The sequence below is a fragment of the Anoplolepis gracilipes genome, chromosome 6, assembly GCF_047496725.1.
Source record: "Anoplolepis gracilipes chromosome 6, ASM4749672v1, whole genome shotgun sequence".
NCBI classification, from domain to species: domain Eukaryota; kingdom Metazoa; phylum Arthropoda; class Insecta; order Hymenoptera; family Formicidae; genus Anoplolepis; species Anoplolepis gracilipes.
The window spans coordinates 1,280,673-1,298,211 of record NC_132975.1 but is presented as its reverse complement, the minus strand read 5'-3'; the positions used below and the strand labels follow the sequence as shown (position 1 = coordinate 1,298,211).

The window sequence follows — 17,539 nt, the reverse complement described above, 5'->3', positions numbered from 1 at the left end:
TAAAAATTATAAATATACACACACAAATCATGCAGAACTTCTTCGTTTACCACATGCGTGTATTAATGGTGTGAGAGGCAAGTCGCTTTCTTCTCTCTTCTAAAAAGTCTATCCTTCTCTCTCTTTTCATCTGTAGCAGCTTCTCTCTTCGGAGATGCTTCATTTCCGCAACAACAGGATCCTCAAATTGTAAAAGTTCTACTTCAGTATCCTCATTGATCACATCACATAAAAAGTCTATATCATCACAAATCTCGAAAAACAGTTTTAGCGATCTCGTATGAGTCTTTGGCAAACCAATTTCACGATTTCGCAAAAACTGCACCACAGAAGTCACAGAGCCACCGAGGGCGTCGGAGTGTTCTCTCCACTGTATCTTATCGCGACACTTACACAATAATAGTTTTATTTTTCATGCATTAGTCTTCTTTCGTACAAAACGGACAAAAATTACACGATATTAATTGATACAGCGGTCTCAGACATCCACCGCATTTATGTAAATCATGGATTTGCTGATAAACTTCACTTTGATGTGTGCGCACCACATCACTCCCATTCTGTGACCTCTCCGGTAATCGCATGAAACACGATACACAGTGTTTAACAGAAATCCCAGATTTATAATAAAAAGATATAATGCACAGTCGTTTCATTATATGTACGAACTTGTACATCATCTAACGTATGAATAATAGGTTTTACAACATCACTGAAATCACTAGAATTACCGTCAAAAATACTATCGTGTAAGGATTCTACATCCGAATCAGAATGCTCGGACGAAAAGTTCACCGAATCCGACGACTCGGCAAACTCGAACAAATCGGACGAATCGGATGAAATGTTCAAGAGTGAATCAGGCGACTCAGAAGAATTGGACGACTCCAACGAATCGGATGAAATGTCCAAGTCATCCATAAGCACAAAGTTTTTTTATCAGATATAACAAAAAAAAATGTCACAAGAATGACCGCAAACTCGCGTTTTCTTCCAAACTCGCGTTTTCTTTATCAGATGCGACAAGATTGTCACAAGGATGGTCGCAAACTCTTTTATGGTACACGCTCCCAAATATATATATTTTAATCTCACATCTCTCATCTCCCTCTAACTGGAGTATCACGTCTCATCTCTCTCTAATTCGAGTATCACGTCTCATCTACATCAGCATTTTTCAACATCTTTAGCAGAATGAATGTAGATCCAACTATATACATCATACGTTTTATAAAGAATAGGCGAAGAAAGAAATAATAAAAATCAGTAATAAAAACGGTAATTTATTTATTGCAAACATCATAGAATAAATCATTTACAGCACATGTTAACAATTCACAATCTACGAGTGATTTGCCGTCAAACGCGTCACTCTCACGTATCACTTTTACCGCATCGTAAACGTCAGTGATATTGTTGCGTTGCAAAACGCTAACAAATTGTTTAAACTTTTCATTAACAATATATGTATTCTGACACAGCCAGAAATGCATATGATCGACACAGTCTTCAAAATCGAATAAATTCACCAATATTTGCAGATGCATATACAAAAAATTATTAGATAATGTTAATTTAACAATCTTGGAATTAGTGAATGTAATCATTTGGATAGATAGATCGCAGATCCATAATAGCTCACTTTCAGTCGATTGTACATGTCGTTCAATATCAGCACGTTTCTGCATCAATGAGTGCCAGGTAACGATAGAATACTATTTGATTGCCTCGGTTATCACCAACAAGTAATTTCACATATGACATAGCTCCGACACTTATTCCAATTTCCAAGTATTTGTATGATGTCGGGGTTAGAGCATACCTTCTTCTCAAGATACGACCCGCGCGACGAGACTCGGATAAAATGCTACAAAATTTTAGAAAAATGTTATTAAAAAAATAAAATTAATATATATATAAATATTAAAAATATTATTTAAAACTTATATAAATAATAAAAATATTATTAAAAAAAAATAAAACTTACTCTTTCTTTGGCAGAGTGTTCGTAATCGGGACGTAATAATTCATGTTGTTTCCTTTAGCGGAAACCACAAACGATTGACATGATACTAAATTATTTTAAGTATTAAAACACAATTTAGCACTATACACTGCAATATAGAGGGGGTTATTGTTCACAATTTAGCACTACAAATTGTAAAGTAGAGGGAGTGATTGTTGATACAGCAAGCTTTTTTCTTCAAGCACCTATATACAACTGCTAATTAATAATTACATCTCCAAAGATTTTAGCTGAATATGCTTAAAATTTTCCATACGCTGAGGTGCGACAACATTTTCTGATGAAATCACACCTGAATATTCTAAATGTACGTGACAAATTATCAAAAAAGTAACTCGCAGCTGCATGTAATTTGAAACTACAAATTATCCACGCGCTAACGAATCTTACTAAAATGTTTAAAGTGTGCGTGACAAATCGCGAAATGACAACCATATGTAATTTGAAGTCGCAGATCTTCCGAGTGCCGATATACGGCTGCTAATATTCGAAATATAACAAATCTTTGAGATGACGTGGCCTATAGGTGACAATCCAACAAGATATGACAAATCCGCAGCTGCATGTAATTTGAAACTGCAAAACTTTCGAGCGCCAATGTGCAGTTGCTAATATTTGAAATATAGCAAAAAAATTTTTTTGACATAACGTCGTCATCGTTAGATGACAAATCGCGAAATGCGTGATAGAAACGTCTATGAATCGCAATATAAATTCGCTGCAAAGAGGTGCACCTCCATTATTTTCGAGTCGTGCATCTTGTTCGGTCTGAAAAACATGGCGGAGCAAATTGTGTGGGAGCAATCCACCCGGGTAAATTCAGTGGAGGAGTACATTGCGTGGGAGGCGCAATGTAACGAATGTATCGAGTCATTGGAAGAACAAAGTCGAATTAAACGACCACGATTATCGATCGGAAATCGACAATCGTTGATTGCTCGAATCGCGCAACTCGAAGGACTGAAAAATGTGTTGCGCAGGCGTTTCGTACACGTGGGTGTAGGATGCAGTTCGCGAGAAAATGGATTGATTTGGCGAGAGATCGATACGGCGTTCGAAGGTCGTATCTTGACTGGTGCGGTTATAAATTATAATCACATCGAACCTCGTCAATTTTTGGAAAACGCGAGTGACATTGTGCTCGAGCACGTGCGAGCCGTTATGCAAAAACACAGCAGTGTGAAAGTGAATACAGTGTTTAACGGTGAGTTTGTGGCGGGCGATAGGCGCGCCAATAAATCAATCAATAAGCGAAACTTGGAACTCTTTCGTACATCCGATTTACGCGAGTGGTATGAGCGGCGAGTCGTCGAGCCCACCCTTGCATCGCTCGAAGAATTTCAGGAACGCGATAGCGGATGGGCATTATCGCGTATACTAAATTTGACTGTAAATATAAATAAATATAATCCTATGCAAAAACACAGCAGTGTGAAAGTGAATACAGTGTTTAACGGTGAGTTTGTGGCGGGCGATAGGCGCGCCAATAAATCAATCAATAAGCGAAACTTGGAACTCTTTCGTACATCCGATTTACGCGAGTGGTATGAGCGGCGAGTCGTCGAGCCCACCCTTGCATCGCTCGAAGAATTTCAGGAACGCGATAGCGGATGGGCATTATCGCGTATACTAAATTTGACTGTAAATATAAATAAATATAATCCTATGCGCGCCGGATGTTGCGTGCAATTACCGCGAAAGATAATAATTAAACGAGCAGTGGTTAACGTGCAATCTCAAGACAATGCATGTTTTGCGTGGGCGGTGGTGGCTGCTCTGTAAGTTGAAAGACACACAGACCGACAATCATCGTACCCGCATTATACAACAGTACTGAATCTCCAAGATATTGAGTTTCCAGTCACTCTTAATCAAATTAAAAAATTTGAAACTTATAATGACATTTCAATCAATGTGTATACCATCGAGAATGAAAACATTATCCCGTTACGCCTTACGGAGCAAAAGAGGGACAAGCGCGTCAACTTGCTCTACATGCAAGATGCGCGAGATATCGGACATTTTGCGTGGATCAAGAATTTATCCAGACTTGTTAGTATGCAACTCAGCAAATACAAGGTTAAAAAATATATCTGCGATCGGTATATTTAATAAAATATTTAATGTATATTTAATAAAACTGTCTAAAAATATTTAAAACAAGGATATAAAAATTTTAACTTTTATTTTACAGATGCATGCACTATTTTCACTCGGACAAGAAACTACAGTAGCATACAGTAGACTGTGGAAAGATGAACGACTGCGCTATCCGGTTACCGAGCGATAAGGACAGGCGGTTCGCATTCGCCAACTACAACAGGAAGGAGCGATTACCTTTCATCGTGTATGCCGATCTGGAGTGCGTTTTGGTGACAAAAGAAGAAGAAAATTTTTATCAACATCACCAAGTATTTAGTATCGCTTATTATGTACATTGCTCGTACGATAATTCGTTATTCGCGTATCATTCTTATTGCGAAGCCAATTGCGTTGCGTGGTTCGCCGACGAATTTAAAAATTTGGCACAACGTGTAGAAAATATTTTAACAACCAATGTCCCCATGGTAAATTTAACGCAAGCTGAATGGAAAGAATTTCGAAGCGCGATTCAGTGTCATATATATGAGAAACCATTCGTGGAAGATGATGATACGCGCGTACGCGATCACAATGATACCGTGACAATCATTTGACCGGACGGTACAAAGGTCCCGCGCATTCAAATTGCAATCTAAATTACAAAGAATGACGGCACAGAGGCATTAATTGCAAAACCAAATTTTCATAGCAGGAGCGTTTTTTCGGAAAATCTAATCGCTGTGGAATTACGTAAACTCGAGGTGAAATTTTACAAACCAATTTACGTGGGTATGTGTATTCTCGATATATCCAAGACATGTTTGTACGAATTTCACCACGATTATATGATACCAATGTATCGGGAGAGATGCAAAGTCATGTACACTGACACAGATAGTCTTATATATCACATTGAGTGCGACGATGTGTACGAGAATATGAAACGTGATATTAGCAGATTTCATACGAGCGACTATGCGATAGACAATGCGTACGGTATACCGCTCGTGAATAAAAAGGTACCGGATCTAATGAAGGATGAAAACAACGGTACCATAATGACTGAATTTGTCGGGCTTAGAGCAAAAATGTGTGCGTTGCGCGTGGATGGTAAGAAGGATACGAAAAAGGTAAAAGGTGTCAAGAGTAATGTTGTCGCGAGAACGATAACGTTTGACGATTACACGCGGTGTTTGAACGAAGAGATTGAAATGACGTGTAGTCAATCGTGTATAAGATCAAAATTGCACGAGGTATACACCATTCGCGAAACAAAAATTGCTCTAAGTCCGTACGACGAAAAGCGGTATATCGTACCTACAACTACTGATACGTTACCGTGGGGACATTATAAAATACCATTGTAAATAATTGTATTTATTTATTGTAAATGTAAATTATATAAATATATATACTTATTTATAAATATATTTATTTATATATATATTTACTTATATATATATATATATTTATTTATTTATAAATATATATATTCATTCATGTAAATTTATGTATATTTTTATTATGTTATATGTTTATAATAAATTATTTTTATGTATCCAAGAGTTGTGTGATTTATCAAGTCCCAACCATTTCACAAAAACTTCATCTCCTTTTTTACGTATCACCTTTTCCACGAGATACACGTCGGGGTTAGCAACGCGTTGTAGTTAGTATTCGTAGAATCCTCTAGCTACTGGATTTCCACGCGAATCTTTTAATATATATGTCGCGGGATTAGTATTCTGTATTTTGACAATTTTAAACACTTCAGCCGACCAATTTGGTGTGTAACCTTTATCAAAAATGGTCTTGAATTTACTCACACGTATCGAATCACCCACTTTGAATCTCGCTGGAGCAGCAATTTTTACATTGTTGTATACTGTATTTAAAAGTCTATCAGCGATTGTTGGAGTGGCATCGATAGGTCTCATATTGATAGTGCGATGTTTTCGCACGTTATATTCTGCAACGAGTGGGGATAAAGCGTCGATCCACTTGTAATTATCATTTAGCGTAAACAATTTCCACATATTGTTCTTTAAAGTGCGGTTGAATCGTTCCACGATCGAGGCTTTCATGATAGAATACGTTGAATAATGATTAATGTTATGTTTCTTCATGAGTTTTTGCACATTTGCATTATAAAATTCCTTTCCTCTGTCTGTTTAAAAATTTTTCGGACATCTTCCACCATCTCGAATTAGTTTCGCAATCGTTTCAGACATTTCGTTTCCGCTTTTACTTTTGAGCGGTATGGCCCACGCATACTTGCTCAGCACATCGATAACAGTGAGTATATAATTGAAACCTTTGTTGACTCGTGCATAAGGACGCATCTCAACCACGTCTGCCTGTCACAGATCATCGTATCCGCGTACTATGACGCGTCTACGCGGAAAATTTCTTCTCGCCGGAGCGTGCAATTCTTCCACGAGCAGTCGCTTTTCAGAATTGTTTTTCTTTTCTTGCATGTTTGATCGTGGCATATTTCATAATAATGTAAAAGTTCATGTATAAATCTTTATGTATCTTTTCTGAGTCGGATGTAGTTTGCACACGTGTCTGAAGCATTTTCTGCATTTCATGCATCATTATCTGAAGCGTTTGCACGTGCGTTTCGAGCGCAGTAATTGTTTCCTCAATTTCTTTCAGCCTATTCCTCAAAAGTTCAACACTCGCTTCAACGTACCATTTGTTAGCAGCATCGTTATCATCTTCCGGTTGCGCTACACGTCGTATCTTGCGCAACCTTGCGTCAAAGCCGGTGCTAGTCAGACACAGAGCGTTATCTCGCACATACGTTCTTAGTAATCTGTTCCATTTATAGTATGCATTATTCGACATACCGAGCGATACTCCAAATTTATTAATTGACATTTCAATACGAAATGTTTTGACAGAATGACTAGTATCACCAATATGTTGTTTAATTTATAATAAGACCCGCCTCGCGAAGTTCTTCGATAATTGATATGATTTCATTGCCATGAACATTGTTACCTGCTCGACTCGAAGCTTCCAGCAGCCGCAAACGATCTACCAATTCGTTGGGATCGTTCCAATGCACGTATTCAATTTTATTCTCACTCAGTGTCATAGTGCGTGGTAGGTTTATACCTTTTCCAATTTTTCTTTTGATAGGAAATAATGAAGAGATTACATATTTATATTTGTATCCTTTGTTACCTAATACTGGATTACGCACATTACTATCACGTCTATGCGTGTTTGTCGCAAGTAATATACTTTTATATTTATGCATATCGTTCTCTGTATATACAGCATCGTCGGGAATTCTCTTAAAAATTAATTCGTAGAGACCCGGCGTTCCCGCATATTTCACTCCATTGGTGATTATATTATCATTCTTATCCACTTCGAAATGTTTATCGCCGAGCATCATTCCTTTGTCGGAAAATTTAACACCGTATACGTAATCCATCTCGTTATTTACATCTTGGCCCAAAATTGCTCCGATATATCTTTGTCCGAGTGGACCAAGATGTTCTCGCAACATATTTTGACCCTCGGATGTTTGTAATTAACGTTGAACCGACGTCACAACCGCTTCGGGTGTGGCCTCAAAAATTTCTTTGACGGAAGGAGACGAGATTATTTGAGGTTGTTGTACAGCTTTTATCGGAGTCGATTGTTTCATTCGCTTTGATTGATTTGGTGTAGAAGTTATCAATGAATCGTTTGATCGTTTCCGTTCCCCATTTGATATTTTTTCATAAGTCAGTGAAATATTTGATCGTTTCTGCTTTACGCTCTCTTGTTCTTCTCTGGGTATACCAAACGACTCCACTTTCGATGCATCAGATTCTATATCGATGGTATTCTCAACAATTTGTTTTAGAGGTTCAGTGATTGGCTTAAAATGTCTCTCCAAAGCGACGTCTTCCTCAATTTTACCAGTTTTAAAGCGTGATATTTTTTGCGAATTGATTCACTTGTTTTTGCAATCTCTCTCACAATCTTTTCACGTTCATCATCAGCATCATTGTTGTTTATCATAATGGATATTTTGTAGACGTTTTTAGACTGATGTGTCGACAGCAACTAACCTCTCTACGGTATCACAAATTCATTAAATCCTTTTCTATATCGTCCATTGGTCAGCGAGCTGTCTTTATCAATAACTACGAATCCATACTTGTGCTGCCAGTATTTCTGGCATAATGCGTGAAAATTGTTGTATGACATGTCAGTATTTACATGATCGTTGTACACATGTTTCAGGTTTGTACTATCCTGTTGAAATAAAATCAACAGATTCGCATTGTCGCGTATAAGATCTTTGGGTATCTTGGCATACGTTTGACAAAGATAGAAACAGTCGACGCTCGAGTGTCGACCCATTGCAAAGTACTCTCTTATCGTATCTTGTTTATCGCACGCCACATCATCAAAGATAAAAATGGAATTCGGAAGCGCTTCGCTTGGAGCAACGACTTCACTATTATTAGAGAATGTGAAATAACCAATTTCGTCTATCGGTGTCAATAAATTTTCCAAATATTGATATTTCGGTTGTTGAAGCGATTTTGAGTATACGTACAGGTCCTCAAAGCGAACACCGTACGGACTTTCAATTAGACTTATCAATACATTAGTCTTACCACAATTTGAAGGACTGCAAATAATACCGCGTATAGTAATTGGTAACATGTTTCCATGCTTACGTATTTCTTTTTCAAGCATTAGTCTATTATCAAAGTTTATAACTTTGATTATCGTCGCTTGCCGCACAAACCGCGACTCATTTTAAGAATGAGTCATGGGAGGACCTATTTATAGATGTGCATCGAATCGAAACCGTTCCGAATTAGATATTCGTGGATATCAGTTTTGCGGACCGGAAACTCGTTTAAAAGAACGGGCTAGAGGCGATCGAGGTATCAATCAATTGGACACTGCGTGTCGCGACCACGATATAGCTTACTCGCGAAGCAACGACCTCGGCGAACGACACGTTGCGGATCGTATACTAGCTGTGAAGGCGCGGGAACGTATTACCGCGAGGGATTCGACTCTTGGTGAAAGAGCGGCTGCTACGGCTGTTTGGACGGCCATGAAGGCAAAAACGAAATTTGGTATGGGAATGAAGATGAAAAAAATCACCGAAAAAGAAAAAGATGTTGAAAAAACGAATATTTCCAGTAGCGAAGCGTGGTGGTATTTTACCGATTTTACCATTGTTGGGAGTAGTCGGTTCTTTGGCTGGTGGAGTAGCAGAAATCGCAAAGGCTGTAAACGATAGCAAGGCCGCGCAACGCCAATTCGAAAAAATGCAACGTCACAATCGTGCTATGGAAGGTCGTAGACTTTATCTCGTTCCATACAAGCGTGGACGGGGGTTCTTAACGACTGCTAAGAAAAAAAAAACGTTAAAAAAATGTTAAAAAACGTTAAAAATGCCTGCGGGTGTAACAACTAACGTACAATTGGAACAACTTGCAAGACATATGCGCATACCTTTCTTTAGAGGCGTTTTCATGCGCAATAATTTACCGATAAGCGGCGTGCAACGAAACGAGAGCTGCATTGTCAATTTGGACGACGTTGAGGGTCCTGATACTCATTGGGTAGCATACGCAAAGAGGGGAGATAATGTTGTGTATTTTGACAGTTTTGGAAATCTTCGACCGCCTGAGGAATTGGTGCAATATTTTGGACAGAATGTAACAAAAATTGAATACAATCATGTGTCTTATCAAAATTATAATCAGAGTATTTGCGGACAATTGTATCTACAATTTCTTCAAACGATTAAATTTAAAGCCTAACACTCTACTGTCGTGACTCAGTATTCGACATGTCACTGACACTTACGTTGACTGGTAAGAGTAGCGTTCTTGCCGTAAGCTACTTTCCAGCCATAGATTTGAACGATGATGATGACGAACTTGGTTTAACGGATTTTGAAACTTATCATACGATACCGAACGTGAATTCCTCGAATAATAAATTTTACTTTGACAACGACGACAAGGAAATTACGATTCCCGAAGGATCGTACGAATTGCATGGTATAAATGAATATCTAACGCATGCAATTTTACAATACGATTCCCACAACATTGTTAATAATAATGATGAGAAATATCCAATAGTAATTCGCACTAATCATAATACGTTGAAAAGTGAAATTAAATGCATATACAGAACAAATTTTAATAAGCCCAACAACATAGGATCGTTGTTGGGATTCTCGAATCGTGTATTGCAGCCTCGGAAATGGTACGAATCAGATGTGCCGATAAATATTATTAACGTAAACATTATTCGTATAGAATGCAGTGTGACCGCTGGTGCATATAGCAATAGTAAGCGTGTACACACGATACATGAATTTTCTCCGAGCGTACCATCGGGATATAAGATATCGGAAATGCCCGCACAAATCATTTATCTACCAATCGTCGTGTGAAGCATTACTGATTTAACAATATGTGTTGTGGATCAGGAGGGTCGATTGCTCGATTTTCGAGGAGAGGAAATTACTGTACGATTGCACGTACGACGACGTCAAAAATAGTATGCTCGTGTTGAATGAAAGGGAGCACGCGAGAGACAATATCTTTACGAGGGACAATACTTTTGTGAGGAGGCAAGCGGTGTCTGGTGACAATAATCAGGTGTCTGGTTACGCTAAAAAGAAGCTCAGAGCGTTGAATCGTGAATTTTTAAAGTCTTTGGGATTTGTCGTACAAAATAATTGAAAGAATGATTGACATTTTGAACATTGGAAGCGAACCGATCTTTGACGACCGTATAGTGAAGATTGAAACTCATACGTACAATCCACGCAAATACAACACTTGGATATAGCGATGAGATACGGATATCTATACAGCATCAAGATTTGTACACGTTATCGTGCGAAAGCTTCCTTTACGTCGAAGGAAAATTGACGATAAGAAAAAAGGATGAACTAATGATATTGGGAAATAATTGCGTTGCATTCATGTTTGATGAACTTCGATATGAACTCAACGGTGTGGAAATTGATCGCAACAGAAATGTTGGAATAACTTGCACGATTAAAAACTACATTTCCCTTACACACGAGAGAAGTGAAATTTTGCACAATGCTGCGTGGAATATAGTTGCAAATAATGGTGGCAAAGGTTACTTCAATTTTTGCGTGCCGCTCAACATGTTGCTTGGATTTTGCGAAGATTATAAGCGCGTTGTGATTAACGCTCGTCATGAATTGATTCTAAAACGTTCACGCAACGACAACAATTGTCTATTTGGAGCTCAGGCTGCTGAAGCTGAGATTAAATTACACAAAATACAATGGCGTATGCCTCACGTAATATTGAACGAAATTAGTAAACTGTCCTTGCTACGAGCGTTGGAGAGCGGTAGATACTTGAACATGAGTTTCCGCTCGTGGGATCTATACGAATTTCCTTTGCTACACAGTACGACTAAGCATTCATGGACTGTGAAAACTGCCTCTCAGCTGGAGAAACCGCGATACGTAATCTTTGCACTACAGACTGATAGAAAAAATGTCGCGTCGAAAGATATTACCAAATTCGACGACTGCAAATTGACAAACGTTAAACTCTATCTAAACTCTGATTTTTATCCGTATGATGATTTAAATTTGGATTTTGATAAAAAGAGATACGCAATCCTATTCGACATGTATGCACGTTTTCGTAAATCTTATTACGGAAGCAATAATGATAATGTATTATTTACCATGGCAAAATTTCTAGAGTGCGGTCCTTTCACGGTCATTGACTGCTTGCGACAAAACGAGTCTGTCAAAAATGCTACCGTGGACGTAAGAATAGAATTTGAATGTAAGCTAGACGTACCCGCAAATACTACCGCATATTGCCTCATCTTGCACGATCGCATTGTCGAATATAACCCGTTGACAAATGTTGTCCGCAAAATTACATGAATCAGGAATAATCCCCTCCAATGTTATAACATTATAACATTATAAAACTAGCGATACTCGATGATCGACATTAGTCGTCCGTCGTAGTTCTCGCCAATATCATTTCATTATGGTTGTGCCAACGTGTGTATATCTGCAAGGATTTATCGTTGGAGGAAAGTTTATCGTGAAAGAAATTGCGATTCTGACAAAGGGCTCTGTACTCTCTCATTATATTTTTACGAGTCTTACACCATTCCGTTTGCTCACGAGATCTGAGAGATCTCAAGTTGCATAGTTGATTGGAAAACATCACAATCTGCAATGGGAAGATGGAAATATTCCGTACTACAGGGCCAAACGTTTAATCACTGACGCCGTGACGTTGAAAGATGCATCTTCTCGAGTGTATGTCAAAGGATGAAAAACGAGTGTTACGTCCAGACTCGAAAAAAAAAGAAAAGAAAGAGATAATGAAAGGACAGAACTTACCCTTGTCGAAACGCGTAAAACCTTAACGCTCTCGACTCGAACGAACTGTACAAGGCCGGACCTGGTCAAAGACCTCGAGGGTCTCTTTTACTAGGTCCGTAGGCCGTTCGTTCGGTGGTCCCTTTTTGGTAAAGGAAGTTAATCCCTGTTACGCGGGACAGGATCTTGTGCGATCTGGGAGTCAGGGAATGTGTTAGAAAGGATTAATAAATTTGATTAGAATTTTTAATATTTTAAATTTTTAGTCATTTATGAAGTAAAAATCAAATATATATATATGTATAAGATTCAAAAAATTGGCATTTTAATTAAATTAATTAATCTTATTAATTACTTAAGTGTGTGTATGTGTGTGTGTTCGCGGGTGTTACATTAGTTCGGAGGGACGTCAGTCAGGTAAATTGGAAATGGAAAAATAAAAGGACTTGTTACCTGACTGGTATTTATACAATAGTATTTAAATTCTAAGGGAAGGAGCAGGAAAAGAATTATGCTTCCTCGAAGGTAATTGTGGAAGGAGGGAATTTCTTCCAGAGAGCCTCTATCGGAACGGCGAGGGGATATCTAAGACCGGGGAGGAACCATAGGATAACGGATCCCGACGGGTTGGTTGCAAGGATGGAGTGCAATGTTGTCAAATCAACAGGACCAGGCCCGATTGTATACGAGCCTTTTGGGAGGGGATGTCGGATCCTTGGGAGATTATTTATTAAATATTGGATAGGATCTTGAGACGGAGAACGAGGAGGTTGTTAGTGTTTAGAATTTTCAGCGTGACTCGCGTTTTCTTTCTCGAGGTCTACGACGACCTCGGCAATGTCACGAAGGGCCTTCCAAATTTCATCCGATTCCTCTTGAGAATCAGGTGAATTGCGCGGGGAAGATGGGGGTGAATCTCCCAGGACGATGGTAGAGGCTGGTGATGGTGGACGCGGAGGGGGTTCGGAAGTAGAGCGAGTTTTGTTAGAAGGCCCCGGTAAATCGAGAGACGATGGGGAGGATTGCTCGTGCGAGAATGATACTACTGGATGTGAAAGGGGAGGGGGTCGATGGGGCTGCGAGGGGTGATTTCAGCTCTCTTGAATGAGGAAAGGGGGGTGGAACTCTATGTGTGTGTGTGATGACTGTTCGCGGAAAATTTGACCCTTTAATTCTATCTTAAGATTAGAAATATTGTTCTTAAAATTATAATTTGCTGTCGCCTGAGCCAAAACTCTTCGGGCACGTCGGTTCTTACGGTTGCGGAGACGTTTCGCTTTAGCCTTTAGGCGTTTCGGATGAACGGGCTCCACTATGAACCCACGCAAATGTTTCAAAAAACTTATCGTTTATTTTCGGCGAGACAGTTCTAATTAGTACAATTTATAATGTTCTTAATATAATTTAAGTCAGGAAATTATATTATTTAAAATGCATAATATAGAGAGGAGAGAGGAGGGAGAAGGAGAAAGAAGTGGAGAGAAAAGAAGGAAAGATAGGAAATAAATAAAATAAAAAAAAGGAATAGCACAAAAGGAAAGAGGTAATGAATAAATTGTAATAAATAATTAAAGGACCAGAAGAAAATTGGAATTCAGGAGAAATTTGCTTCCGCAGAGAAAATAGAAAGAATTTGCAAGTTCGACCTAGTTATATTCCGTACCAGTACACGAGATACTAGTTCTGCGAAATACACAAGTACTTGCAGAGAAAATAAGAAGAATTTGCAAGTTCGACCTAGTTATATTTTGTACCAGTACACGAGATACCGGTTCCGCAAAATACACAGGTACTTGCAGAGAAAATAAAAGGAATTTGCAAGTTCGACCTAGTTATATTTTGTACCAGTACACGAGATACCGGTTCCGCAAAATACACAAGTATTTGCAGAGAAAATTGAAAGGCTACGTGAAAATGAAGAGGATAAAAAATAAACATAAACAACGAAAAGAGGAGTTAATTATAATGATAAAGGTAAAATGAGAAGTATCTGGTCAAACAGTAATAATAAAATGAAGAACAACAAAAATAAAGAACTGTCTCACTATAATTACTATAACCGAATTTTAAATGGGGGAGGTGAAATCAACAGAATAGGTTATTTGGTTGGTACTCACTACTTATTGCGTACGCTGTTGGTTTTAAAAGGACCTCGGCAGTGGATTTAGCGGCGTCGGGTTGAATTTCACAGGTGCTCCTGGTTAGCGATAGAATTTTTCGAGTTGAATGACACAATCACTTACAATGTTCAACACTCTTTATTGTTTTAAACTTTTAATTCGCACGCAACCACTTACAATGTTTGACGTCTTTTATTGTTTAAATTTTTAATTCGCACTACACAAAGAGTCTGTGTTAAATATTAGGCAAACCACTCGTCGCGAAATCGGAAGTATTAATATTCGAACTTGTTAACACCCTAAGGGTTAAACGTTGAGATCGAGGATCGATTCCGCGTCTCGAAGCCGAGGTGGAAGAAAATAGTTTGTACCGTACGAGTAATAGTGATGGAGATGATGATGAATATACTGATACTGATTCTGATACCGAAAAGAACTGAAAAACTGATGTCGCGGCGCATTGCTTCCGCATTATATACTAGGATTCGTACCTCCTCTCCATTGGACAATTGGACGAATTAGAATTTTAAATAACGCCCGTTATGCTTAGGGGGTGTTTCCTTCGACTTTGAGTCTCAAAAATTTCTTCTCTATTGGTTCAAGAGATTTTTCCATTTGGCCAATGAGGAGTTTGGTACCGTCAGAGTCGCTTATCGCTATTTAGAAATTTATAATAAACAGCTGTCACTTTAGGTGGTCCGTCAGGCGAGCTCTCTTATCAAATGCTTCTTAAGTTTTCGTCGCCGTTTCAAATTTATGATTGCAGTTCTAAACAACTGCCTCGAGTTACGGCGACTGTTTTATTTAAAATTCTTTTGAAATTTAGAGAGCCGTTCGAATGTTTATTCTTTATTTGATTTCTAAGACTTCTTGGGTTGTCTTATTTATAGTTGGTCTCGCCTTACGGAGGTTTGTTAAAATTTTTATTATCCACGTAACGTAATATTCGTGGAGTGCGACTAAAGTGACAGCTCTCACGGTTTGATATTTCCCGTAGAGAGTTCTTAGAATCATTATCTCTGATTGTTTATACATTCCTCTCGAAAAGAAAAAATCGTGAAGTCTACCGGACGTAACATCCCCCACCTTAGACAAATGTTGGGGATGTACATTTGCAAATTTATTGATTCTTTCTTTTCGAGAACAGCTCTAATGTGTGAGAGAAAATTCTTTTAAGGAGGAGGAAAAAGAAGGCGACCTCCAAAACCCCTTCCTTCATTCTTTTGTTCTCCTTTTACAAAAACTTTATTGAAATTATTACATGCATAAAACTTAATTGTTATTATTTATCGCTGTATATATGTATGTATATATTTTTTTTGTTTTACGCTATGACAGTATAATGAACCAAGTTCGAGCGAGTAAGATGAGACAAGGGAGGTCGGCCTCTCCTTTTTTTTTGAATAGGTTGTAGGATACTTCTGTTGGTTTCGGATTTTTATGAGGGTATAAGTTGCCCTTTCTTATTGCTTTACTTATTGTCCGGCGATCTGGTTATTTTTAAAATGTTCATGCTTCTTCGCTCGATCTTGGTGGGAACATTTTGCTTAGTTTCTAAATTATTCTACCGATTATTTATCTGAATGTACGCATATGTTTAAAGTATTATAATTATTTATTCATATATATGTGTATGTAAAAATATATATATGTGTATGTATTTTTTTTCATCCAGTTGTTGCACAAAGAGAGAGAGAGAAAGAGGAGGAAAGAGATCAAGAGATAAAGAGATATTTATCCTTCTATTTGTTAGTTGTAGACAGGAGCTCCCCATCCTTCGTCCAGATACTTTTTGTCTGTGTCTAGAAATTTTTCTATACATCCTCTGCATTTGATTGCAGGTTTTATCTGTACTATGAGTTTTTTACAGGTAGTACAGTTCCTTTGATTTTCTGCTGAATTTTTGTGAACCAGATTATGCGGTGATACAAGTGTATATTCGAGGTTTTGTTCCTCGGAAAGATTACTGTAACAGGTTCGGCAGATTTTAAGACACTTTGTCATATGTTGATAAAAGAGTATCTGTCAGCTGAGCTGGAAAATCAATATATCGATTGGTCTGAAGTCGTCGACGACAATGTCGATGACAATTGACTCACTCACTCACTCACTCACTCTGTCCCTTTCTTTTACACACACACTCAGCCATACACACATCGCGTGTAGCAATCAGCTGATCGCAGCGTCCGACGTTATTTTAAGGAACACTTATTCCTGACGTAATTATACGACATTTTCTTTACCAAAATTTTATTTAAAAGCATAATTTTGTGTTATAAGATAAAATAGTTAGCGATTTTGACTCATGCGGCGTTAATCACTCGTCGGACGGTTAGCTGCGCCCGCGCTCGCGGTGCGCCGCGCCGCTCCTGCCTGCCTTCTATACTCGACGCGTGATTTGCTAACTATTTTCGCTTATAACTCAAAAACTACGCTTTAAATCAAATTTTGGTAAAGGAAAAATTGTCTTAGAATTGTGTCAGGAGTACGTAATTTTATGGACGGAAGGTTGTTCTGGGACACCCTGTATATAATGATATAAAAAAAGCTTAATCTGCGTTCTCGCGTACGCCTTAGCCTCCGTCTTATCGCGCTCCCGCTATCCTTTCCCCTCATCCTTCTTCTTTTTCTCTCACACTATCATTCTATTGTGCTCTCATTGTCCTACGCTATGTACAATGCACATAGCGCTCTCCTTATCCTATCCTATACCACGCGTCTATCGCTCTGTCTCCGTCTACCGCGTTGCGAACGCCTATCGCGCCGTCTCTCTCTATCCATCTCCCTACTCGCGGACCCATTGGTTACACCGCGGACCTCTCTTTCCTCTCCGCAAACCTCTCGTCTACCGGCCGCGTTGCGGACCTCTTCCCCTCTCCGCAAACCCCTTGCCTACTGGCTGTGTCGCGGACTTCTCCCTCCTCTCCG

General features: G+C 38.6%; 2 pseudogenes; one reads left to right on the top strand and one right to left on the bottom strand.

Moving 5' to 3' along the window:
- The first annotated feature begins 1,963 nt into the window (after window positions 1-1,963).
- Window positions 1,964-5,446, top strand: LOC140667102 (uncharacterized; annotated as a pseudogene).
- Window positions 5,447-6,599: 1,153 nt separating this feature from the next.
- Window positions 6,600-8,131, bottom strand: LOC140666913 (uncharacterized; annotated as a pseudogene).
- Between the last annotated feature and the right edge of the window lie 9,408 nt (window positions 8,132-17,539).